Source organism: Bos indicus, chromosome 6 (assembly GCF_029378745.1).
Source record: "Bos indicus isolate NIAB-ARS_2022 breed Sahiwal x Tharparkar chromosome 6, NIAB-ARS_B.indTharparkar_mat_pri_1.0, whole genome shotgun sequence".
NCBI classification, from domain to species: Eukaryota; Metazoa; Chordata; class Mammalia; order Artiodactyla; family Bovidae; genus Bos; species Bos indicus.
Window position 1 is genome coordinate 1,825,013 of NC_091765.1, and position 25,442 is coordinate 1,850,454.

The 25,442-nt window shown below is 38.2% G+C and overlaps 1 protein-coding gene and 1 pseudogene across 2 annotated transcripts in view; one reads left to right on the forward strand and one right to left on the reverse strand.

The window, feature by feature from the left end:
• MARCHF1 (membrane associated ring-CH-type finger 1) overlaps positions 1-25,442 on the forward strand; it is a 610,217-nt gene that overhangs the window by 269,338 nt on the left and 315,437 nt on the right. The window lies entirely within an intron of this gene.
• Positions 4,446-25,442, reverse strand: part of LOC139183558 (basic immunoglobulin-like variable motif-containing protein pseudogene) — a 55,727-nt pseudogene continuing 34,730 nt past the window's right edge.

Genomic DNA, 25,442 nt, shown 5'->3' on the forward strand with positions numbered 1-25,442 from the left:
GCTTCTCCTCCTGCCTTCCATCTTTCCCAGTATCTGGGTCTTTTCTAATGAGTCAGCTCTTCACATCAGGCGGCCAAAGTATTGGAGTTTCAGCTTCAACATCAGTCCTTCCAATGAATACTCAGGACTGATTTCCTTTACAATTAACTGGTTTGATCTTCTTGCAGTCCAAGGGACTTGCAAGATGATTAACACAGGACAGGGCCCATGGAAAGTATTAAGTTATTAATAAATAATAATATTAATTAATGATGCAATACTATAGTTTTACTTATCCTGATCTACTGCTTGTCTGGCTTTGCTGTCCTTCATCTTATGTGTAGATAAATAGGCATAGCTAGATCAGAAATTTGTCCATATTAATTCTTAACTATATATTTTTATATGTACTTTTTATATAATAAACATTTATTTATAGTTATAAGCTATACACATCACTTGTTAAAATATCCTGGCTTGATTTTGAAAAGCACAACAGAAAAATCATCTCTACAATGGCCTTTTGCTAACAGAGGAAAAACAAGACTTACTGTCAGCTGGACTTTTCACATAGTATGCAGTTTAAGGTATATATTCACACTAAATATTTTCAAGATTATTGGAGACACCAAGATGTCCAGATACTTAAGATACACAGATTCAATGTCAGTTAAAGAGCTAATGACTTAATGAAAGAGAAAGTATAGGAAATTTCATCCTATTTCTATAGGCAGGAAAATTATTGGCTTTAAGTCTTCACTTTGCTATTTGTCGGTCAAAACTTGAATCAAAGAAACAAGACTCGATTTGGTTTTGTAGAATTTTCAGAAACTCATTTCAGTTCAGTTCAGTCACTCAGTTCTATCCGACTCTTTCTGACACTGTGAACCACAGCACGCCAGGCCTCCCTGTCTATCACCAACTCCCGGAGTCTACCCAAACCCATGTCCATTGAGTCCGTGATGCCATCCAGCCATCTCATCCTCTGTCATCCCCTTCTCCTCCTGCCCTCAATCTTTCCCAGCATCAGGATCTTTTCAAATGAGTCAGCTCTTCCCATCAGGTGGCCAAAGTACTGGAGTTTCCCCTTTAGCATCAGTCCTTTCAAAGAACACCCAAGACTGATCTCCTTTAGGATGGACTGGTTGAATCTCCTTGCAGTCCAAGGGACTCTCAAGAGTCTTCTCCAACACCACAGTTCAAAAGCATCAATTCTTCGGCGCTCAGCTTTCTTCACAGTTCAACTCTCACATCCATACATGACCACTGGAAAAACCATAGCCTTGACTAGACGAACCTTTGTTGGCAAAGTAATGATTTGGCTTTTTAATATGCTGTCTAGGCTGGTCATAACTTTCCTTCCAAGGAGTGTCTTTTAATTTCATGGCTGCAATCACCATCTGCAGTAATTTTGGAGCCCAGAAAACTAAAGTCAGCCACTGTTTCCCCATCTATTTGCCATGAAGTGATGGGACCAAATGCCATGATCTTAGTTTTCTGAATGTTGAGCTTTAAGCCAACTTTTTCACTCTCCTCTTTCACTTTCATCAAGAGGCTCTTTAGTTCTTCACTTTCTGCCATAAGGGTGGTGTCATCTGCATATCTGAGGTTATTGATATTTCTCCCAGCAATCTTGATTCCTGCTTGTGCTTCATCCAGCCCAGCGTTTCTCATGATGTACTCCGCATAGAAGTTAAATAAGCAGGGTGATAATATACAGCCTTGACATACTCCTTTTCCTATTTGGAACCAGTCCGTTGTTCCATGTCCAGTTCTAACTGTTGCTTCCTGACCTGCATACAGGTTTCTCAAGAGGTCAGATGGTCCTATATTCCCATCTATTTCAGAATTTCCCACAGTTTATTGTGACCCACACAGTCAAAGCTTTGGCATAGTCAATAAAACAGAAATAGATGGTTTTATGGAATTCTGTTGCTTTTTCCATGATCCAGTGGATGTTGGCAATTTGATCTCTGCTTCCTCTGCCTTTTCTAAAACCAGCTTGAACATCTGAAAGTTTATAGTTCAGGAAACTCACTCTTAAAGTGCAAAATGTTATGCGGAGTAGTTCCATAATAAACATCGTCCTGAAGATGACTCACTCTTTGACATTTATTCAGGCTGTTGCAAAACAATAATTACCGATGTACTACTGAAGAAAAAGGAAATGAACTCATTGTAGCATTGCATTAATACAACATTTCAAATGTTTTCTCAATATTTTAGATTTAGTGCAACATGGCAGCACTTTTCCTGTTTTGTTTATGCCTCAAAATTAGAGTTGGAGAAGGCAATGGCACCCTACTCCAGTACTCTTGCCTAGAGGATCCCATGGACAGAGGAGCCTGGTGGGCTGCAGTCCATGTGTTCACTAAGAATCAGACATGACTGAGCGACTTCACTTTCACTTTTCACTTTCATGCATTGGAAAAGGAAATGACAACCCACTCCAGTGTTCTTGCCTGGAGAATCCTATGGACGGGAGAGCCTGGTGGACTGCCCTCTATGGGGCCGCACAGAGTCGGACATGACTAAAGTGACTTAGCAGCAGCAGCAGCAGCAGCAAAATTAGAGTATAACTACCTATCCTTCTAACTAGTTTGAATCATATTTATGACATGTTCTTAATTTTGTAATGTAGCCAGTTCAAGGTGTCTCTGAGTAATGAACTAAAGTTGTGTTCATATCATTCTTTTTAACATGAGGTATATAAACAATTTATAGTGATAATTATGACTTTTTTGTTCTAGTTCTTCTGCCTTTTACAAATTTCAGACTGCATTATAAATGATACAAAAATTATAAGATATTTAAAGTGTATATCATGATGATTTATGTTGTGAAAAGCTTCCTGTTGGGTTAACTAACATATCTATCACCTCACATGTTTTACTTATTTATTTATTGCTGGGAACATTTACTTTCTCCTGTCTTAGCAAATTTTGATTACACTAGATGGTGTTTTCAACTAGTCATCACATCAGATTTTCAGACTTATTCACTGATGGTTGAAAGTTTGTACCCTTTTGCCACCTCTATGTGCAGCTCTTGGTCACTTAGTCTTGTCCAACTCTGTGCAACCCTTTGGACTGTAGCACACCAGGCTCCTCTGTCCATGGGATTTTTCAGGCAAGAATACTGGAGTGGGTTGCCATTTTCCTCCTCCAGGGGAATCTTCTGACCCAGGGATCAAACCTATGTCTCCTCTGTCTCCTGCATTATGGGCAGATTCTTTACTTTTTAATCTGAGGATACATGGCAGTTGAAACAGTTTTAAAATGTTTCCTAATATTCATTCATGTGTTAGTCACTCAGTCGTAGTTGTGTCCAACTCTTTGTGACCCCAATGGACTGCAGTTCACCAGGCTCCTCTGTCCATGGAATTTTTCAGTCAAGAATATTGGAGTGGGTTGCCATTTCCTTCTCCATGGGATCTTCCCAACACTGGGATCACACCACATCTCCTGCCCTAGCAGTTGGGCTCTTTACTGCTGAATTACCAGGGAAGTCCACTTGTTCTTTCCTCTACCCTAGAACAGGTTTATTGTAGACTTACAGAAGTCTTTCAAGACAGAAAGTTCTTGTGAGTATGTAACAATAACATACTAAGAAAGTCCAGAACACTTGAATCAATGCACTGCTGCTGCTGCTAAGTCACTTCAGTTGTGTCCGACTCTGTGTGACCCCATAGATGGCAGCCCACCAGGCTCCCCCGTCCCTGGGGTTCTCCAGGCAAGAACACTGGAGTGGGTTGCCTTTTCCTTCTCCAATGCATGAAAGTGAAAAGTGAAAGTGAAGTCACTCAGTTGTGTCCGACCCTCAGCGACCCAATGGACTGCAGCCTTCCAGGCACTAAGTCACCCATTTACACCAAAAGAAAAGATCGGTTTCTGGACACTGCCTTCCTGAGAAAGTTAATCAGGAAACAACAACAACAAAAAAAATGAGGTAGGCAAGATACTGCTACAAGTAAAAGAATTTCTAGACTCATTAAATTGTTTTAAATGAGCTTTAACCATGAGAAAAAAAGGAGAAGTCAACAGTCCCAATTAAAAAAACAAAAATTTTAAATTAAAAAAGTAACTTACATTTTGAACTTAGGGGAAAAAACTGAAACAAATATCTGGGGGTCGAGGCATAAGTAATCACTTCATGCTTAAGTATTTCAAATTGTGATGCTATTGAGTGAAATTGTGTTTGATTTGCTTATATGCAATTTTATTGGACTTTGTGAAACTGTTTAGGATGTTTATATGGTCTTAAAATAAATCTGTTCTTGTCTGTTTATATGTCTGAAATCACCCATCCTAATTACATACAAACTTATTTACTGGAGGAACAATAAGGTTATGTTTTGTCCCACAAGATCTGTTCCTATTTAACAATGAGTGAAAATCTTGGACTGTCTTAACTCAGCACTGTAGACCAGCTCTCTGTGTAACATCTGTCATAGGTGCCCAGCGTGGTCAGCCATTCCCATCATAATCACTGTAACCATGGTAGCCACTGTTCCTCCTTTCGTGGATACTGGATTTCTTTCTCCTTGTTGAGTCCTAGTGGAATCTAGCCCTGAAAGACCGGCCCAGAAACCTGTGCTGCTACTTATTGTCCTCATTCTCTGATTTGACTGTTCCCTGGGCATGTGTTGGAGGCTGTGATTCTTTTTTGATGGCTCCAAATGGAAAATCCCAAAAGCCAAATCTTTGCCATCTGAGTCTCTGGAATGCTATGATGCAATGCAAATTTCCCCCAACCTTTTTTGTCTTTCAACACTGCAGTCCCCTTTCTAAGTGCTGGATGTCTAGATATTCTAGATATTCTGGATTTTGAGTGTTTAGATCTGCCCATGTTTTACAGTGGATAGCAGTATGTTTCCTACTTGATTCTCCAATTAAGAACCAATATTCTACTTCCGGTGGTGAGAGGAGGGTCTCTGAATGCTTTATTCACCTTAAGTGGAGTATAGTTTCTTTACAATGCTGTGCTGGTTTCTGTTGTACAACAAAGTGAATCAGCTGTGCGTATACATATGTCCCCTTTCTCTTGGATTTCTGTCCCACTGCCCCATCCCACCCCAGCCCCAAGCTGAGCTCCCTGTGCTGTACAGCAGCTTCCCTCTAGCTCTGTATTTCACACATGGTAGTGTACATCTGTCAGTGTCACTCTCTCAATGTGTCCCACTCTTCCCTTCCCCTCCTGTGGCCACAAGTCCATTCCCTTTGTCTATGTCCCTAGTACTGCTCTGCAAATAGGTCTTCTGTAACATTTTTCTAGGTTCCATATATGTGTTAGTATATGATATTTGTTTTTCTCTTTCTGACTTACTTCACTCTGTATGACAGACTCTAGGTTCATCCACATCACTACAAATGATCCAATTTCATCCCTTTTATTGGCTAAGTATTTTCATTGATTATTAAAAAAAAAAAAAAAAAAAAAGCTGAGCACTGAAGAATTGATGCTTTTGAACTGTGGTGCTGGAGAAGACTCTCAAGAGTCCCTTGGACTGCAAAGGAGATCAAATCAGTCAATCCTAAAGGAAATAAGTCCTAAATATTCACTGGAAAGACTGATGCTGAAGCTGAAACTCCAATACTTTGGCCACATTATGTGAAGAACTGATTCATTAGAAAAGACCCTGATGCTGGGAAGGATTGAAGGCAGGAGCAGCAGGGGATGACAGAGGAGGAGATGGTTGGATGGCATCACCACTCAATGAACATGACTTTGAGCAAGCTTCGGTAGTTGGTGAAAGGGAAGCCTGGCTTGCTGAAGTCCATGAAGTTACAAAGAGTCGACACGACTGAACTGGAAATAAATAAATAAATAAATAAACTCTGTCTAGATTGTCTCTCCTTCCCAATGCAAATGAGTGGAATTTCTAAGAAGGAAACTTAAAATCAGATAGATCTCCAGCACTAACTCCAGCACTCACAACTACTCCCTGGGTGAGACATTTAACTTTTAAACATCTCAAGCTTCCCTATCTGAAAGCACACAGCAGCTTGTAATCTGAAGATGTTTCATGAGAGTAAATGAGTTAGTGAAAAATTGTATATCATCATACTTGGCATATAGCAATTATTATTTTTTCAACTAATGATAGAAACAATCTATATATTGACTGGAAATACATGGCAGAGAAATCCCAAGGAAGAGGTGTTTTTTTGTGTGTGTTTGTGTTTTGTTTTGTTTTTAACATATAAATAAGAACTGCAAAGTTTCTATAGTAGATACAAAAAGATTAAGAAAACTCTGATATTTCATAAACCTATAGCTTGGAACAGAAGGCAATGGCACCCCACTCCAGTACTCTTGCCTGGAAAATTCTGTGGATGGAGGAGTCTGGTGGGCTGCAGTCCATGGGATCGCTAAGAGTCGGACACAACTGAGCGACTTCACTTTCACTTTTCACTTTCATGCATTGGAGAAGGAAATGGCAATCCACTCCAGTGTTCTTGCCTGGAGAACCCCAGGGACAGGGGAGCCTGGTGGGCTGCCATCTATGGGGTCACACAGAGTCGGACACAACTGAAGTGACTTAGCAGCAGCAGCAGTGCATTGATTCAAGTGTTCTGGACTTTCTTAGTATGTTATTGTTACATACTCACAAGAACTTTCTGTCTCGAAAGACTTCTGTAAGTCTATGGGGTTGCAAAGAGTCGGACACGACTGAAGCGACTTAGCAACAGCAGCAGCATAGCTTGGAAACAGATTGTATAAAATCAAAGGATTTCTTTTTTGGTATCAAAAGATAACTAATCCATTTAGCCTGAAAAATGTAAAAATACTTTTCTTTTTGAGGGTATTTCCTATTATTAGGTACGTAACATTTGTCATGGGCTTCCTTTGGCGGCTTAGTGGTAAAGAATCTGCCTGCCAATGCAGGAGACGCGATTTTTATCCCTGATTCAGGAAGATCCTCCAGAGAAGGAAATGGCAATTCACTCCAGTGTTCTTTTCTGGGAAACCCTATGGACAGAAGAGCCTGGAAGGCTACATTCCATGGGGTAGGAAAAGAGTCGGACACGATTTAGTGACTGAACAACAAGACCCGAAATTAGATTGCACGTTCAAATAAAGATATTTCTTAAGAAGCTATGATAAGCCATTTATATTTTACTTTTAATACTATGTGTTAAGTTTCAAACCTTTAGAAGTGTAGATAAAGCATGAATAATGGGGTGAGAAGAACTGAGACAGATAACATTCTCTTCTCCAATTTACGTAAGCTTCCTAAGACTTCCGAATCTTATTTTCTCGAAAGTTACTCTTCTTTTCCTCTGGATGACATTTTCTGTGTGTATTGTCCCAATAGCTTCTCCAAGTGAGAATAGAAATCTCAAGAGGAATGCCTGGATGATTTATAGGTATCACCACACCTCTGGTTTAAAAATATCACCTTCTTTGATATACCACTTAGGAGTATTTTATTGCTTTCTAACTTGTCAGGAAATTGCTGAAGTTTGACTCTTATTATGATTGCATACTCTTGTGAGAACTTATTGATAATCATAAGAAGAAATTCACAACATAAATTAAGCAAAAAGCAATCTTAAACCTGTCATTCAGGATTCAGAACACAAAGAAGAAAAACTCTTTTTCTGAAATCTTTTGCAGGGCTTCTTTCTCCAATGACATTGTTCTTATCTCTTTAGTCCTCTGCTTTTCTCTTACCTGGGAGAGAGAAAACAGGCTCCAAGCACACAGTAGTTTTGTAGAAAAGGAGAATCTGTGTGGTGAGTTGTAGCTGTCTTTAATAGCAAGTTCACCAAAAGCCCTAAATTCTGTTCTTAGCTCTGGTGAAGGATTGCTGTGCATGAATACAAGTGATCCTGCACAATCAGCTATCCGCAGCTGTGTCTTATGATAATAATACATTTTTGTCTATTCACAGATTTTATGGGGGTCAATGAGATGATATGTAAAAATGTACAAAATTTGAAAACCCCATACTGATAGAAATATCTCCTCTTAGCCTCTAATCTGAGAAGTAAATTAGACTTTCAAAAACTTTATGTAATACAAGAGAATAAATAAAATTTATAAAATGTTCATATGAGTAATATTATTTTCTTAGTTTTGATTACCCATCTAATTTGCTTCTAATATATCAGTTTAAAATTTTGACTGCAGAGCTGGGAATATCCCGTGAATATGTATTCAGCTATTTTAGAGTACAATGGTTAGTTCCAAATGTTGCTACTTGTACACCATGAAAGTGGTCAAGGCATTGGTTCCATTTCTGAAACAGAAGTGTTTAGTAGATGCTCATCAAAAACAAACAAACAAAAAATCTGCATGCATACTCATACACACACTTATTACAGACTTACTGTTATGAAGGATTTGTAGACACAATTTACAAATAATAATACAATATGTAACACTTCTATTGTAAATTCCATACAGTTGATTATCATAGAATGTTTTAATTAATTTTGTGATATATTATATCCATAGCCAACCTATAGCTGCAATTGCCAGATGAGTGTTGTTCTGACAAAAATTCTGTGTGATGCTTTTATTTGACAGTAAGAAAAAACTGTTAGAAAGTCATCTATTCATCAATGTTCAGTGATGAATCATTTTTTTAGTAAATTGAATAATAGTCTTCAAATACTGGAAGAATATAACTTCAAGTTTTAAATTTTACTTAAACTGTAATGGCTACAGACAAAACACATTTTTAAATTTAATCTCCATCATTAATATTTTCTCTGCAATCTTAAACCTAACAATCAAAGAAACAATAAACCCTAACTGGTAGCATTTGTTGATTTCAATGGTATATTCTCACCATGACTGAGATCAAGCTACCAATGTGACCTCATTAAATATAGAGTTGAGAAAAGTGGCAAAGTAGTAAACACCATTATATAGTATTTCTAATATACAGATATAGTAGACGTTAGTAACCTCAAGAGCTTAGGTAATAATACAACAGCAAAAATGTAAGAATAATGAGTTAAGTGTTTATTTCTGTTTTAATATAACTTATTTGTGACTTTATATAAATTAACTCCTTAATAATGCCTGTGATTAAAATCTAGCCACCATATTCCTGAAGCTTCAACAGTTGGCTCCCACCAACCAGCACAAACCAGATCCAACATGTTGGTCCCAGTTGTGGTTTCATAACAACCTGAAACAATCAAAGTGGGAAATGGTTGAAGCTAATAACACTCACTTCCTGGTTCACTACTATATCTAATCTCCACTGGAGATTAGATCCTTATAATGCTTCTTGGACCTTTTATCGACACAGTTACACAGTCACTGTAGTTATCATAGAGAAGTTGACAGCCTGAGATCACATCATATTCAAAGAAGGGTATAGCTTGGCAATATCTTGAATGTCAGTTTGTGAATAATTTCTGCTACAAAGATAAACTTTCTCAAATTTGGCAAGGAAAACTTTTCCTCTAAATTTTTAGGTTCTTTTTGCTGGTCTATTAATTAGATTGATGTGAAACAGATTAACAGGAGAAAAATAAATTTAACTACAAGCATACTGGGGTTCCAGAGATTTAAGACCCAAGGGCAAGTTGAGTAGTTGAGGCTAATGAATCCTGAGTTAAGGAGTGGAGTAGGAGCCAGGAACTTCAAAGGGGAGGAGGGCAAATTCACAGGAAGTTGAGATGAGACGTTAGTTAGATATTTGTGTGCCATGCAGATGAAACTTATCTCTTGTAATAGCTCTCTCTCTAAGCCAGGTCCTTTATCTAAATTACTTTAGGTAGTTAAGGGGAAAATAAAAAGTTCTTCCCGAGTCTCTTGGGCCTTCATTTTCTTCAGCTCAAAATAATTCACTTGCAGACTGGCAGTTTGGGGTGGCTCATTTTAAACACCTTCAATGGTTGGACGTGAAGCTCTATTACACCCTTCTGTGGACACACGTGCCACTGTTTTTCTAAAGAATTGGCAAGAGAAACCTTACAGATTGTTCCTATGTGCTCAGACCTCAGTTTTTAGTGCAATAAAATAGGCATTTGAGTCACTGAAAATATTTTAAGGAGCTTCTGCCCATGCCTTCCCTTTAATATATTCTTCTTCCTACATTATTCATTTAATTAAATGTCACTCCTATCCACCAGTTATCAAAGCAAAAAAAACTGGATGTAATACTAAGTTCTTCTTTTCCTTTCTATTTACAACTTGTAAATAGCCACTATGTGGTATTGCTTCTTCCTAAATAGCATTATCATCTATTACTATTGTCGATTAAAAATATATATATATTCACAACCTAAAAGTTGAGCATTATTTTTATTCGATGGGAATTTGTAGGACTTCAGGATAGGGGCAGACAGCATCTCAGCAAACCCTGAGAAAACTGTTTCAAAGAAGTGAGGGGAGGAGTCAGGATAATAGGAGTTTTTCAAGGAAGGGCAGGTAGTCTGAATGTCAAAATATTATTGCTAATTAAAGAAAATCAGATAACCCAAGCTAAGAAATTTAGCATTTTTCTATGTATGGCAAGAGTCTGGGCTCACTGAAATCATTCCTTTGATATGCACCTCAGCCATCTAGGGCCAGTATTCTGTTTTCACATGCTGAACTTCCTCAGAGCTCACCATGGGAAGGGGCTTCAGTCTGATGGCTGCTAGATGGCAGGTATTCTTTCCTTCCTGAGTTCTCTCATGGCTCACCAGCTCATCATCCATGGTGGCTGCAATTGCTGGTGACTGTAACACCCTTGTTTACTGACATGTCAGAAAATGTTCCATTTCTCACTTCTTAAAGAAAAAGAATGGCAAGAAGACCAACTGGTTGTCTGAGGAGGCTTTACAAATAGCTGAGGAAATGAGAAGTGAAAGGCAAAGGAGGAAGGAAAAGATAAACCCAACTGAATGAAGAATTCCAGAGAATAGCAAGGAGAGATAAGGAGGCCTTCTTAACCAAACAATGAAAAGAAATATAGAAAAATAATAGAAAGATAAAGGACAGAAATGATAAGGACCTAACAGAAGCAGAAGATATTAAGAAGAGGTGGCAAGAATATACAGAAAAACTATACCAAAAGGTCTTAATGATCAGGATATCCATGACTAGTGTGCCCACTCACCTAGAGCTGAACATCCTGGAGTGTGAAGTCAAATGGGCCTTCAGAAGCATTATTACAGACAAAGGTAGTGGAGGTGATGAAGTTCCAGCTGAGGTATTTAAAATTCTAAAAGATGATGCTGTTAAAGTGCTGCACTCAATATGCCAGCAAATTTGGAAATTTTAGCAGTGTCCATAGGACTGGAAAAAGTCAGTTTTCATTTAAATCACAAAGAAAGACAATGCCAAAGAGAAACTATCATACAAATTCATTCATTTCACATGTGAGCAAGGTAATGCTCAAAATCCTTCAAGCTAGGTTTCAGCAGTACATGAACTAAGGACTTTCTAAGCTGGGATTAGAAAAGGCAGAGAAACCACAAGCCAAAGAAAAACATCTGTTTGTACTTCATTGACTATGCTAAACCCTTTAATTGTGTGGATCACAACTTACTGTGGATATTCTTCAAGAGATAGAAATAGCAGACCACCTTACCTGTCTCCTGAGAGACCTGAATGTGGGTCAAGAAGCAACATTTAGAGCCTTACATGAACAACAGACTGGTTCAAAATTAGGAAAGGAGAACATCAAGGCTGTATATTGTCACACTGCTTATTTAATTTATAAGCAGAGTACATCATGCAAAGTGCTGAGCTGGATGAATCACAACCTGAAATCAAAATTGCTGAGAGAAATATCAACAACCTCAGATATACAGATGATACCACCCTGATGGCAGAAAATGAAGAGGATCTAAAGAGCCTCTTGATGAGGGTTGAAGAGGAGAGTGAAAAAGCTGGCTTAAAACTCAACATTCAAAAAACTAAGAACGTGGCATCCAGTGCCATTACTTCATGGCAAGTAGAAGGGAAAAATTGGAAGCAGTGACAGATTTTTTTTTTTGCCTGAAGCTCCAAAATCACTGCAGATGATGAATGTAGCCATGAAATTTAAAGATGCTTCCTCCTTGGAAGGAAAGCTGTGACAAACGTAGACAGTGTATTATTAAAAAGCAGACATCACATTGCTGACAAAGTTGTGTATAGTCAAAGCTATGGTTTTTCCATTAGTCATGTATAGATGTGAGAATTGGACCATAAAGGAACCTGAACATCAAAAAATTGATGCTTTTTAATTGTGGTGCTGGAGAAAACTGTTGAGAGTTTCTTGGACTGCAAGGAGAGCAAACCAGTCAATTCTGAAGGAAAAAATCAGTGCTGAATATTCCTTGAAAGGACCAATGCTCAAGCTGAAACTCCAATATTTTGGCCACCAGATGTGAAAAGCCAACTCTTTGGAAAAGACACTGATGCTGGAAAAGATGGAAAGCAAGAGGACAAGGGTGTATAGCTTTCTATAAAGAAAGCTTAGTGCCAAAGAATCAATGCTTTTGAACTGTGGTATTGGAGAAGACTCTTGAGAGTCCCTTGGATTACAAGGAGATCCAACCAGCCCATCCTAAGGAAATCAGTCCTGAATATTCATTGGAAGGACTGATGCTAAAGGCCAATACTTTGGCCACCTGATGCAAAGAAGTAACTCATTTGAAAAGACCCTGATGCTGGGAGAGATTGAAGGCAGGAGGAGAAGGGCACGACAGAGGATGCGATGGTTGGATGGCATCACCAACTCAATGGACATGAGTTTGAGTAGGGTCCAGGAGTTGGTGATGGTCAGGGAAGCCTGGCATGCTACAGTCCATGGGGTTGCAAAGAGTTGGACACAACTGAGCGACTGAACTGACCTGACCTGAAGAGGAGAGGGGGCAACAGAGGATGAAATGGTTAGATAGCATAATCAACTCAATGGACATAAATTTGAACCTACTTTGGAGGCTGTGGAAGATAGAGGGATCTGGGGTGCTACATTCCATGGGTTCACAAAGAATTAGACATGACTTAGCAAGTGAACAGCAACAAAAAATGCTAGAATAATACTTAGACCTAGGAAGACCCAGTAACCTTTTGACAAATATATGGCTCAGGGGTTGATTCAGGCAAAGGCTAAAAAAATAAATAAAAGAAATGATAAAAATGACGTGAATCTATTCTTTGTGATGAAGGAGTAAGTCATTTCTTGGCCCTAATTGTCTGCACTGGTGTAGACTTAGAATGCTTTTTATTTCTTCATGAAAATTTTAAAATACCAGATTTCCAAATAGATGGGGTAATGGATGTTATATGATTCTAGTCTTGTAGCTGGTATCATCAGGAAACTGTGAAAACAGATTTTAATGGTTTTATTTTTTTTTCCCCTTGAACCTAATTTACTTGCACACGTAATACATACGAGACTAAGACGAGTGATGTTTAGGACTAAATAATTCACTGCTGGTATAACAGTCTGATTCATTAGTTTAAAAATAGAGTTATGAGCCCCTACTATAATGACATCTTTTGCTCTCCAATACAAAATGTCCCCAAACAAGGTATAACTGTGAAATGCCACATAGTCCATAAAGTTTTTATTAACAGAGAGAATGCCAAGAGGGAGATGTTCTGGCTTACTCTAAAGCAGTGATTCTTCAAATAATGTTGGTCAGAATTCCCAGTGTGTCTTATAAAGACCTGGATTCTTTCACCAGAAAAACACGTATCTGCATTAAGAGAAAATTTTGCATTAATTACAGGGCATTTTACAGTCTACAGATTAAAAAATCAATGCTCCAGAGAAACTTAGCTTGGGCAAGCCTTGGCAAATAAAATTAATGAGTATTAAGCCAAGGGAGGGTTAATTAACCTCTCGTTAAGACGAGAATGCCACAGTCCTGCAAATAAACATATTCCTGCTCAGTGAACAACAACGTGGGAGCGCATAGGGAAACAAGGACAAGCACAGTTCATGAACTCATCTCTCCACGAGACTTTCCTCGCCTGTCCTCAGACTTCACTAAGGGTGGAATGAGCAGAAAGGTTTGAGTGCAGAGCAGAGATGAATCCTGATTGACTTAGACAAAAATAGGAGACATAAAGTCTTTTCATCTAAACTTTCTCTTTTACAACGTGTATAAAAAATAAATTAAAATTGTGCTCAAAAAGTACATTTGATGCCCCAGTGCCAGGAGCATTGCATTTTGTCTCTGTGGTTTATGTTTTCCCCTGAACATTTCAATATAAATAGAGCTTTGTATTGTGAAGTAGGGCAATACATGATTATTTTATAGTGAAGTCTAGAGTAAGCTTGCCTGGAAAATCCCATGGATGGAGGAGCCTGGTGGGCTGGAAAATCCCATGGATGGAGGAGCCTGGTGGGCTGCAGTCCATGGTTTCACTAAGAGTCAGAGAGGACTTCACTTTCACTTTTCACTTTCATGCATTGGAGAAGGAAATGGCAACCCACTCCAGTGTTCTGCCTGGAGAATCCCAGGGATGGGGGAGCCTGGTGGGCTGCTGTCTATGGGGTTGCACAGAGTCGGACACGACTGAAGTGACTTAGCAGTAGCAGCAGCAGAGTAAGCTTATCATGTGAGCTCGTATGCTTTCACTGTGGCCTTATTCTTTTTTATCATATTCAGAATGAACATCATGGAAGTATCTGCTAAGAAACTTAACCCCAAAATAGTCAATACATAATGTCCAAGTAAGATACATGATCATGTTTACCCTCTAAGTTAAATATATATATATATATATATAATGCTGCACCAAGATGTCACATAGTCAACAAATACATGTGAGAAATGTTTTAAAGATTTTTGAATTGTTAACTAAAGTGTAATATTTGGATAATTTTAAAGTCTTTACAATATATGTTTACAATGGTCACAGAAGTGATAATAAGAGATGTAATTTCTTCTAAAAAATTTTGGAATATAAAAGTTTTCATTCTTACATTTAGGTTGATTTTTATTTGTTGCTGTTGTTTAGTCTCTAAGTTGTATCTGACTCTTTGGAACCTGACAGACTGCAGACTTCCCTGTCCTTCATTATCTCCCAAAGTTTGCTCACACTCACGTGCATTGAGTTGGTGATGCTATCAAACCATCTCATCCTGTTTCCCCTCCTCCTCCTGCCCTCAATCTTTCCCAACATCAAGGTATTTTCCAATGTATAGTATATAAACAACATATATTATGTAAATATTATGTGAATATAATATATAAATATGATGTGTATATATTTCTTTTCAACTTTCTTGCACATAAAGGGATTGGACAATCAGGACACTTTTGAAGATAAAGTAGGCCAAATGATGCAACTTTGCCTTAAATATCCTAAAAATGTATTTTTTTCTTTGTATGTGATCTGGGTGATTGTTGGGATTCTTCTCTTCACTATGTACAACACATTCATAGTTACTTTTATATTTTCTTCAAAACAAGTCCAAGTAATATATCTTTTCACTATTAGAACAGAATTTTATGAAAACTGCTGCTGCTAAGTAGCTTCAGTCGTGTCGGACTCTGGGAGACCCCATAGACGGCAGCCCACCAGGCTCCCCCGTCCCTGGGATTCTCCAGGGAAGAATACTGGAGTGGGTTGGCATTTCCTTCTCCAGTGCATGAAAGTGAAAGTGAAGTCTCTCAGTAGTGTCCGACTCTTCGCGACCCCATGGACTGCAGCCTACCAGGCTCCTCTGCCCATGGATTTTCTCGGCAAGAATACTGGAGTGGGTTGCCATTGCCTTCTCCATTATGAAAGCTAGATGTATGCTAATTATCTCTCAGTAAAACTGGGGGACGGAGAAGGCAATGGCACCCCACTCCAGTGCTCTTGCCTGGAAAATCCATGGACAGAGGAGCCTGGTAGGCTGCAGTCCATGGGGTCGCTAAGAGTCGGGAACGACTGAGCGACTTCACTTTCACTTTTCACTTTCCTGCATTGGAGAAGGAAATGGCAACTCACTCCAAGGTTCTTGCCTGGAGAATCCCAGGGACGGGGAAGCCTGGTGGGCTGCTGTCTATGGGGTCGCACAGAGTCGGACACGACTGAAGCCACTTAGCAGCTTCAGATCAGATCAGTCACTCAGTCGTGTCCGACTCTTTGCAACCCCATGAATCGCAGCAGGCCAGGCCTCCCTATGCATCACCAACTCCCAGAGTTCACTGAGACTCACGTCCATCGAGTCAGTGATGCTATCCAGCCATCTCATCCTCTGTCGTCCCCTTCTCCTCCTGCCCCCAATCCCTCCCAGCATCAGAGTCTTTTCCAATGAGTCAACTCTTCGCATGAGGTGGCCAAAGTACTGAAGTTTCAGCTTTAGCATCATAGCAGCAGCAAAACTGGGGGAAAAAAAACAGGCTTCAAAAATAGTAGTCACAATAATAATAGAGGGAATGGCAGGAAACTTTGGGAGGTAATGGACGTGTCCATGGTAATGGTGGTTGGTTTCATAGGTGTGTTCTTATCCCCAAACTCACCAAACTATATACTTTAAATATGAACGGCTTTTTACATGTTGATTATACCTTAATTTTTTTTAATGAAAAATAAGTCTGTATAACAAACCCTTTTGTATATAAGTATATATCCTATTGATTCTATTTATTAAAATCTGATTGATAGACTAAACATCTTATCAGCATCAGAACTTCTTATATTTCTTTAGTTTTAAAATGATTGTTCCATATGTAAATAATGTTTATGTTTGCAATATCACTATCCTAGTAGTAATTATTTATGGCAGAGTCCCCAGCCTCTGGGATCTAATTCTGGATGAACTGAGGAGGAGCTGATAGAATAATAATAGAACAATAAAATAAACAATAACTGTCATGTGTTTAAATCCTCTGGAAACCATCCCCCCAACTTCTGTCTGTGGAAAAATTGTTTTCCATAAAACTGATCCCTGGTACCAAAAAGGTTGGGGGACTGCTGCTTTATAGTTTTCTTGTTGGGTGCATTTTATATGCAGAAGTATGAACAAATAAATTGCTAAACATTTGCCTTGAAATCTCTAATTTAGAGATGGATTAAAATTGCATTTCAACAAGCAAAGTCTAATGGCCTGCCTATTTAAATTTAGCAAAACTAACTAATGAAAAATAAACACTTTCCACTTAAAAAAAAAATAAAAAAGTTCAAAAGATGGAATATGAGCCAACCCATAATAACCAACTTCAGCCTTTCCATGAAAAGATATGCATTTTTATATGAACTCAATTCTAAGTTTTATCTCCAATCCTTTTTTTTTTGAATTTAATTTAATTTTTTAACTTTACAATATTGTATTGGTTTTGCCATATATCGAAATGAATCCATCTGTTGGGAAAAATCCGTAACTAGAAACACATGTCAGCATGTGTGCAAACTAGTAATCATCAGCCAAACCAGAGAAACATCAGCCAAACTGTTTCAAATTAGTCTGAGAAGACAGGATGGGCACCAGTTACCTCTCTACCTAAGCATTAGGATTAGAATAAACTGGTTACAATGTGTGGAGGATAGAAGAATGGCCTCCAAAGTGTCCACATTTCAGTCCCCAAAACTCATGAATGTCATGTTACACGACAAGAGGAAATTAGAGCTACAGTTGGAATTGAGGTTGTTAATCAACTGATTTTAAGAGGAAGAGATTTTCATGTACAATGTGAGTAGGCTCAATGTAACACAAGGATCCTGTAACAGAAAGAGTGAAACAGAATAGTCTGAATCAGAGATAGAAACAAAAGACCTGATCTTTCACTGATGGCTTTGGGGACTGAAGGGACACACAGGCCAAGGAATATGGACAGGTTCTAGGAACTGGGATAACAAAGAAGAGATTCCCCTTGAGAGCCTCCTAAAGGAATACCACCAAACTTGTAGCTTGATTGTAGCCATGAGACCCATTTCAAACTTCTGATCTCCAGAACTGTAAAGTAATAAATTTGTATTGTTTTAAATCACTGAGTTACTGGTAATTTTTTACAAGAGCAATAGGAATCCAATACACATGGCATCAGAACAAAATGAGTGATTGAAGTCGGTAGCTTTGAGAGAATAATGCACTCACATCGACTCTCTCAATCCTACTAAAAATGAGTGGGAAAAATACGAATAAATATGCAGCTATACAAAATTCACATAAAGGGAAATGTACCCATAATGAGAAAATCATTAGGAAATGTTTTTTCCCAGGTTTCTAACTTTTATAAAAGAAAAAAGAATTAAAAGAGAAAGAAAAGAGAATTAACTGAACATGTGAAACACTAGCTAACTTACATCTCTGTGCACCCCACTACATTATATCTTTTGATTATACAGAGTTTATTTCAGCTCAATGTAGATTAAATTGAATAGTGACATTCCCAACTGGACTACCAGATGGAATCACATTTTAATTAACTTTTCAACCAGCATACAGATGTGCTTCTTGTGATAATTATCAAGAAATCATTTGCAAAATGAGAAGCCCTGGTGGCAGATTGTAGCTAGAATGATTGATTACATCATCAAATCATTAACCTTAAAATACTTTTAATCATTTATTGACCAAATGAAGAAAAAGGTTACAAACCATTATTGAATATATCTAAAACACATTATCATGTACCTTTTGGGAGATTAAACTAAAGGAAATATTTGTATGATAAAATAATGATCCATGAATATATATTATATCATTGATTTTCCAGAAAGTCACATGGTTTCTGAAATTATGGCTCCATACATTAGTGAAAACACACACCACCAGAAAAACAACCTACCTGTTTCCATCTTTTGTTCTTCACCACCATTAAGTAATTGCAACTTGTATTTGATACTTTAATAATAATAAAGCCCCTACCTTTCTACTTTACGTTTTGAAAATGATCACCTACTTAAATAGAAAAAAATAAGTGAATATAAATGAAACATAAAAGATAATTAAAAATTATAGAAAAGATGAAAGTTTTACATGAATAACTTATTTGATTTGATGTTTACTTCAGTTATTTTCAAATTGTAAATAGTAACTCTAGTAACTAGAACTCTAGAAATTAAAAACACTAGTAATAAGAAGATTTTCGTAATTTAAAAAGGAAGACTTTCATCTGCTTATTCCAAAACTTATAGGTGAAAGTTAGCATAGATATTTCAATTGTTTTAATCATGAACTGAAATAAAAACGTCTGCTGTGAGAGCTGTGAGTTTCAGTATTATTTGGGCACTTACTGAGGACTATGTGTTTGCTGTCACTAAGTTGTGTCCTATTCTCTACTACCCCATTGACTGTAGCCTGCCAAACTCCTCTGCGCATGGGATTTCCCAGGCAAGAATACTGAAACAAGTTGCCATTTCCTTCTTCAGAGGATCTTCCCAACACAGGGATCAAACCCACGTCACCTACAAGACAGGAGGATTTTTTAGCACTGAGCCACCTGGAAAGCCCCACTGAGGACAAAAGCGTTCCTCAGCACCGAGAGATTGTCTCACCTGAGACAGATTGTTCCCAAGAGGTAAGGGGAGAGGCCAGCATATCTGTGATTTTGATGAAGAGGTGCGTATAATCAAGCACACAACTCAGAAGAAGGACACAGCTAATTGGGAGGAACAGAAATCTCAGTTAACAACTTTAGTGCTCTTCTAAGGACAACAAGTCCCCTACATACAAACAAGTTCTGTTCCGAGAGTGTGTTCAGGATAGCTTACAGTGAACGATGTCGGATTTGTGATCTCCAAAGAAGATTTAGCTTCAGGACCAGGGACTGGGCTTGATCACTCAAGAGCTTTTGTGTAGCAGAGTTTTATTAAAGTGAAAAAGGGACAGAAAGGTTCTGACACAGACATCAGAAGAGGATGGAGAGTGCCCCAGTCACTAGTTTTAGCAAGGGAGTTATATACTTTCTTAATTGGTTATTACAATAAATCAAAAGAATGTCTCAAGGTCACAAAGATCTTACCAGATCCACTCCCACAAGTTACATTTTAAGACAACAGGATTAGAATTTAACAATAGAAAGATATTAACAGCTTTAACAGAATTAAATGTAACATAATTTACATTTTAAAATAATAGGATTAATCAGAAAGTTCTCAGGAAGGAAAAACGTGTCCTCAAACAGGATACATTGTTGTTATATAATCACTGGCACAGAGTTTAAGGGAAAACATAACCTTGAGCAAGATGAGGTTATGTTTTGTTGTTTTGTTGTGCAATCATCAACCCTGGGATTAAAGAAAAAAAAAAAGTGTGTCCTTTTCACCTCCTTGAGAACTCCAGACCCCTCTCTGCTCCTCAGGGACTCTGGACTTATTATGAACCTGCCAGGAATTGGCTCTCTCAGTTCATAAGTCCAATTTTTTCATAAGTCTGTCAAAGTTTGCCTAGGTACATACCTAACACATTCAGCTATACAGTATTGTACTGTAATAGGTTTATAATACTTTCACATAAATAATACATAAAAACCAAACACACACACACACAAAAACATTTTTAATCTTATGTACAGTACCTTGGAAAGCAGAGTAGTGCAGTACAACTGTCATACAGGGGCTGGCATTGAGTGAACAGGAATAAAGAGTTACTGAACTGAGGAGGGAGAGGAGTTGGGAGAAGAGGGATTGTCAGCAATAGGATATGGAGGGCAAGCTGCAGTTTCACTCACACTTGATGCTGATGGCACAGGTTCTGGCTCCTTGCTGGAGACAGAGGGTTTTTTCTACTTTCTTGAAAAAATGATCCAGTGCTGTCTGCGCAGTAGTTCTTTTTTCTCATTATAGATGACATAGTAGCCCTGGGTTGCATTCTGAACAGCTTCATGTACCATTCTATGTTCAGTTTCTGGTACCACAAAACCTAATAACAGCACCTCATCAAATAGATTTAATTTACATGATTAGACATGTGAATGCACGTTCGTATCTTTTATTTAATATTTATATTGGATTGATGATTGGTTTACAATATCTACTTGATTTCTGTCATACATCAACTTGAATTAACCATAGATATACATATGTCCACTCCCTTTTGAATCTCCCTCCCACTTCCTTGCCCATTCCCACCCCTATAGGTTATTCAGTTTAGTCCCTCAGTTACGTCCGACTCTTTGTAACCCCATGGACTGCAGCACGAAAGACCTCCCTGTCCATCACCAACCTCCCTGAGCTTGCTTAAACTAACGTCCATCAAGTTGGTGATGCCATTAAACCTGTCATCCTCTGTTGTCCCCTTCTCCTCCTGCCCTCAATCTTTCTCAGCATCAGGGTCTTTCCCCAGGAGTCAGTTCTTCGGATCAGGTGCCCAAGTACTGGAGCTTCAGCTTCAGCATCAGTCCTTCTAATGAATATTAAGGACTGATTTGCTTCAGGATGGACTGGTTTGATCTCCTTGCAGTCCAAGGGACTCTCAAGAGTCTTCTCCAACACCACAGTTTCAAAAGCATCAACTCTGCAGTGCTCAGCTTTCTTTATGGTCCAACTCTCAAATCCATACATGACTACTGGCAAAACCATAGCTTTGACTAGATGGACCTTTGTTAGCAATGTCTCTGCTTTTTTAATAGGTGGTCTAGGTTGGTCATAGCTTTTCTTCCAAGGAACAAGCATCTTTTAATTTCATGGTTGCAGTCACCATCTGCAGTGATTTTGGAGCCCAAGAAAATAAAGTCTGTCACTGTTTACATTGTTTCTCCAACTACTTGCCATGAAATGATGGGACGTGATGCCATGATCTTAGTTTTCTGAATGTTGAGTTTTAAGCCAGCTTTTTCACTCTCCTCTTTTCACTTTCATCAAGAGGTTCTTAGTTCCTCTTTGCTTTCTGCCATAATGGTGGTGCCATCTGCATATCTGAGGTTATTGATATTTCTCCCAGCAATCTTGATTCCAGCTTCTGCTTCATCCAGCCTGGCATTTCACATGATGTACTCAGCATATAAGTTAAATAACCAAGGTGACAATATAGACTTGACATATTCCTTTCCCAATTTGGAACTAGTCCATTGTCCCAAGTCAGGTCCTAACTGTTGCTTCTTGACCTGTATACAGATTTCTCAGGATATTAATAATTTATAGATTATTACAGAGTCCCAGTTTGAGTGCTCTGAGTCATACAGCAAATTCCCAGTGTCTATCTATTTACATGTTAGTGTATATGCTCTACATGTTATTCTCTCCATTTATCTCATTCTCTCTCTCTTCTCCTCCACCCTTGTTCATAAGTCTGTTCTTTATGTCTGTGTCTCCATTGTTGCTCTGTGAATGGATTCATCAGTACCATCCTTCTAGATTCCATATATATGTGTCAATATACAATATTTGTCTTTCACTTTCTGACTTACTTCACTCTGTATAACAGGCCCTAGGTACATCCACCTCATTAGAACTGACTGAAATGTGTACCTTTTTAATGGCTGAGTAGTCTTCCATTGTATGGATGTACCACAGCTTCTTTATCCATTCATATGTTGATGGACATGTAGGTTGCTTCCATGTCTTGGCTACTGTAAATATTGCTGCAATGAACACGGGTACATGTGTCTTTTTTTCAGTTTTTTTTTTTCGGGGTATATGCCTAGAAGTGGGATTGCAGGGTCATATGGTGGTTTTACTCTTAGTTTTTAAAGGACCATCCATACTGTCTTCCATTGTGACTATACCAATTGACAGTGCAGAAAGGTTTCTTTTTCTCCACACCCTCTCTAGCCCTTGTTGTTGTGAGATTTTTTGATTATGGCCATTCTGTCTGGGATGAAGTGATATCTTGGATCCTTTGTGACCCACCTCCTAGAATAATGGAAATAAAAACAAATCATATCTTTAAAAGTCTGCTACTTGAAAATTCATATATAAGGAACTTGCTCTATGGGAAGATGCAAGAATCCAAGTTCATAAAAATTTCTTCTGACATATTTCGAACTATCTGAGGGGCTATTTTGCCAGTATCCCCAGAGAACAGAGCACCTCATCTTTTCCCTGCAGAGTGTTTCTGTAGGTAAGCTACTGCAGTGGCTAATGATTCAATCCTCACAGAACTGGATGGCAAATGACATTGCTTAGTTCACAGTGCACCATGTAGTTTGTAACTCAACTAAGTTTTTGGAGACATTTCATGACCAATTTATGAATTGGATATAGGAAAGGTCATTTCTAGGTCTAAGGATTTCTTTGGTAGACCAGTCAATATGCTATTACTGGGCCAGGCCATGTTAATTGTAGCAAAAAGTCCCTGGGCCACTTGTCTTACTAGTCTGCTATGGCCTAGGAAATTGTTTCCTCTTGTTGCTTTTTCCCATATGTGGAGATACATTGATCTCATATACAGCCATATATTTGGCCAATAATATCAAGTTGTCTAAGTCATCATTATTTTTATAGGAGACTCAGTCACACATTTGGTAATGCAAGAAACAGTAATCCTATAACACTGAATGCAAATAATATAACTAGTAGCGTTAATAGAGTCATAAGTAAATATTTACTTATGCAAACACCATCTTCCAACAACACAAGAGTGACTCTACATGTGGACATCACCAGAAGGTCAATACCAAAATCAGATTGATTATATTATTTTCAGCTGAAAATGGAGAAGCTCTATACAGTCAGCAAAAACAAGACCAGGACCTGACTGTGGCTCAGAACATGAACTCCTTATAGCAAAATTCAGACTTAAAGTGAAGAAAGTAGGGAAAACTACTAGGTCATTCAGGTATGACCTAAATCAAATCTCTTGCATTATACAGTGGAAGTGACAAATAGATTCAAGGGATGAGATCTGATAGACAGAGTGCCTATAGAGCTATGGATGGAGGTCCATAACATTGTAAAGAAGGTGGTGATCAGAATCATCCCCAAGAAGAAAGTATGTAAAAAGGCAAATTGATTGTCTGAGAAGGCCTTATTGAGAAAAGAAAAGAAAAGAAGCAGAAGGCAAAGGAGAAAAGGAAAGATATACCCATTTGAATGCAGAGTTCCAAAGAATAGCAAGGGGAGATAATAAAGCATTCCTCAGTGATCAATGTAAAGAAATAGAGGAAAACAATAGAATGAAAAGACTAGAGATCTTTTCAAGAAAATTAGAGTTACTAAGGGAACATTGCACACAAAGATGGGCACAATAAAGAACAGAAACAAAATGGACCTAAAAGAAGCAGAAAAGATTAGGAAGAGATGACAAGAATACACAGAAGAACTATTAACAACAACAAAAAAAGATCTTAATGACCCAGATAACCACTATTGTGTGATCACTCACCTAGAGTCAGACATCCTGGAATGTGAAGTCAAGTGGGCCTTAGAAAGCATCACTATGAACAAAGCTAGTGGAGGTAATGGAATTCCAGTTGAGCTATTTCAAATCCTGAAAGATGATGCTCTGAAAGTGTTGTACTCAATATGCCAGCAAATTTGGAAAACTCACCAGTGGCCCCTGGACTGAAAAAGGTCATTTTCATTTCAATCCCCAAAGGACAATGCCAAAGAATGTTCGAACTACTGCACAGTTGCACTCATTTCACACATTAGCAGGGTAATGCTCCAAATTTTCCAAGCTAGGCTTCAACAGGACACGAACAGAGAATTTCCAGATGTTCAAGCTGGATTTAGAAAAGGCAGAGGAATTAGAGATCAAATTGCCATTGTCATTGTATCATAGAGAAAGCAAGAGAGTTCCAGAAAAACATCTACTTCTGCTTCATTGATTACTCTAAAGACTGACTGTGGATCACAACAAACTGTGGAAAATTCTTAAAGAGATGGTAATACCAGACCAACTTACCTGCCTCCTGAGAAATCTGTATGCAGGTCAAGAAACAATAGTTATAACTGGACATGGAGCAACAGACTTGTTCAAAATTGGGAAAGGAGTACATCAAGGCTGTATATTTTCACCCTATTTATTTAACTTATATTTAGAGTGCATCATGAGAAATACTGGGCTGAATGAAGCACAAGTTGGAATCAAGATTGTGGGGAGAAATATCAACAACCTCAGATATACAGATGATACCACCCTAATGGCAGAAAGCAAAGAGGAACTAAGAGCTTCTTGTTGAAGTTGAAAGAGGAGAGTGAAAAACCTGGCTTAAACTCAACATTCAAAAAGCTAAGATGATGGCATTTGGTCCCATCATTACATAGCAAAGAGATAGGAAATAATGGAGACAATGACAGACTGTATTTTCTTTTCTTGGGCTCCAAAATCATTGCAGATGGTGACTGTCATGATTTAAAGAAATTTAAAACATGCTTGCTCCTTGGAAGAAAAATTATGACCAAGCTAGACAGTGTATTAAAAATCAGAGACATTATTGTGCCAACAAAGATCTGTATAGTCAAGTCTATTTTTTTTCTAGTAGTCATGTATGGATGTCGGAGTTGGACCATGAAGAAGGCTGAGAGCTGAAGAATTGATGTTTTTGAGCTGTGTTGTTGGAGAAGACTTTTGAGAGTCCCTTGGACAGCAAGGAGGTCAAACCAGTCAGTCCTAAAGGAAATCAGTCCTGAATATTTATTGAAAGGACTGATGCTGAAGCTGAAGCTGATACGTTGGCTACCTGATGAGAAAG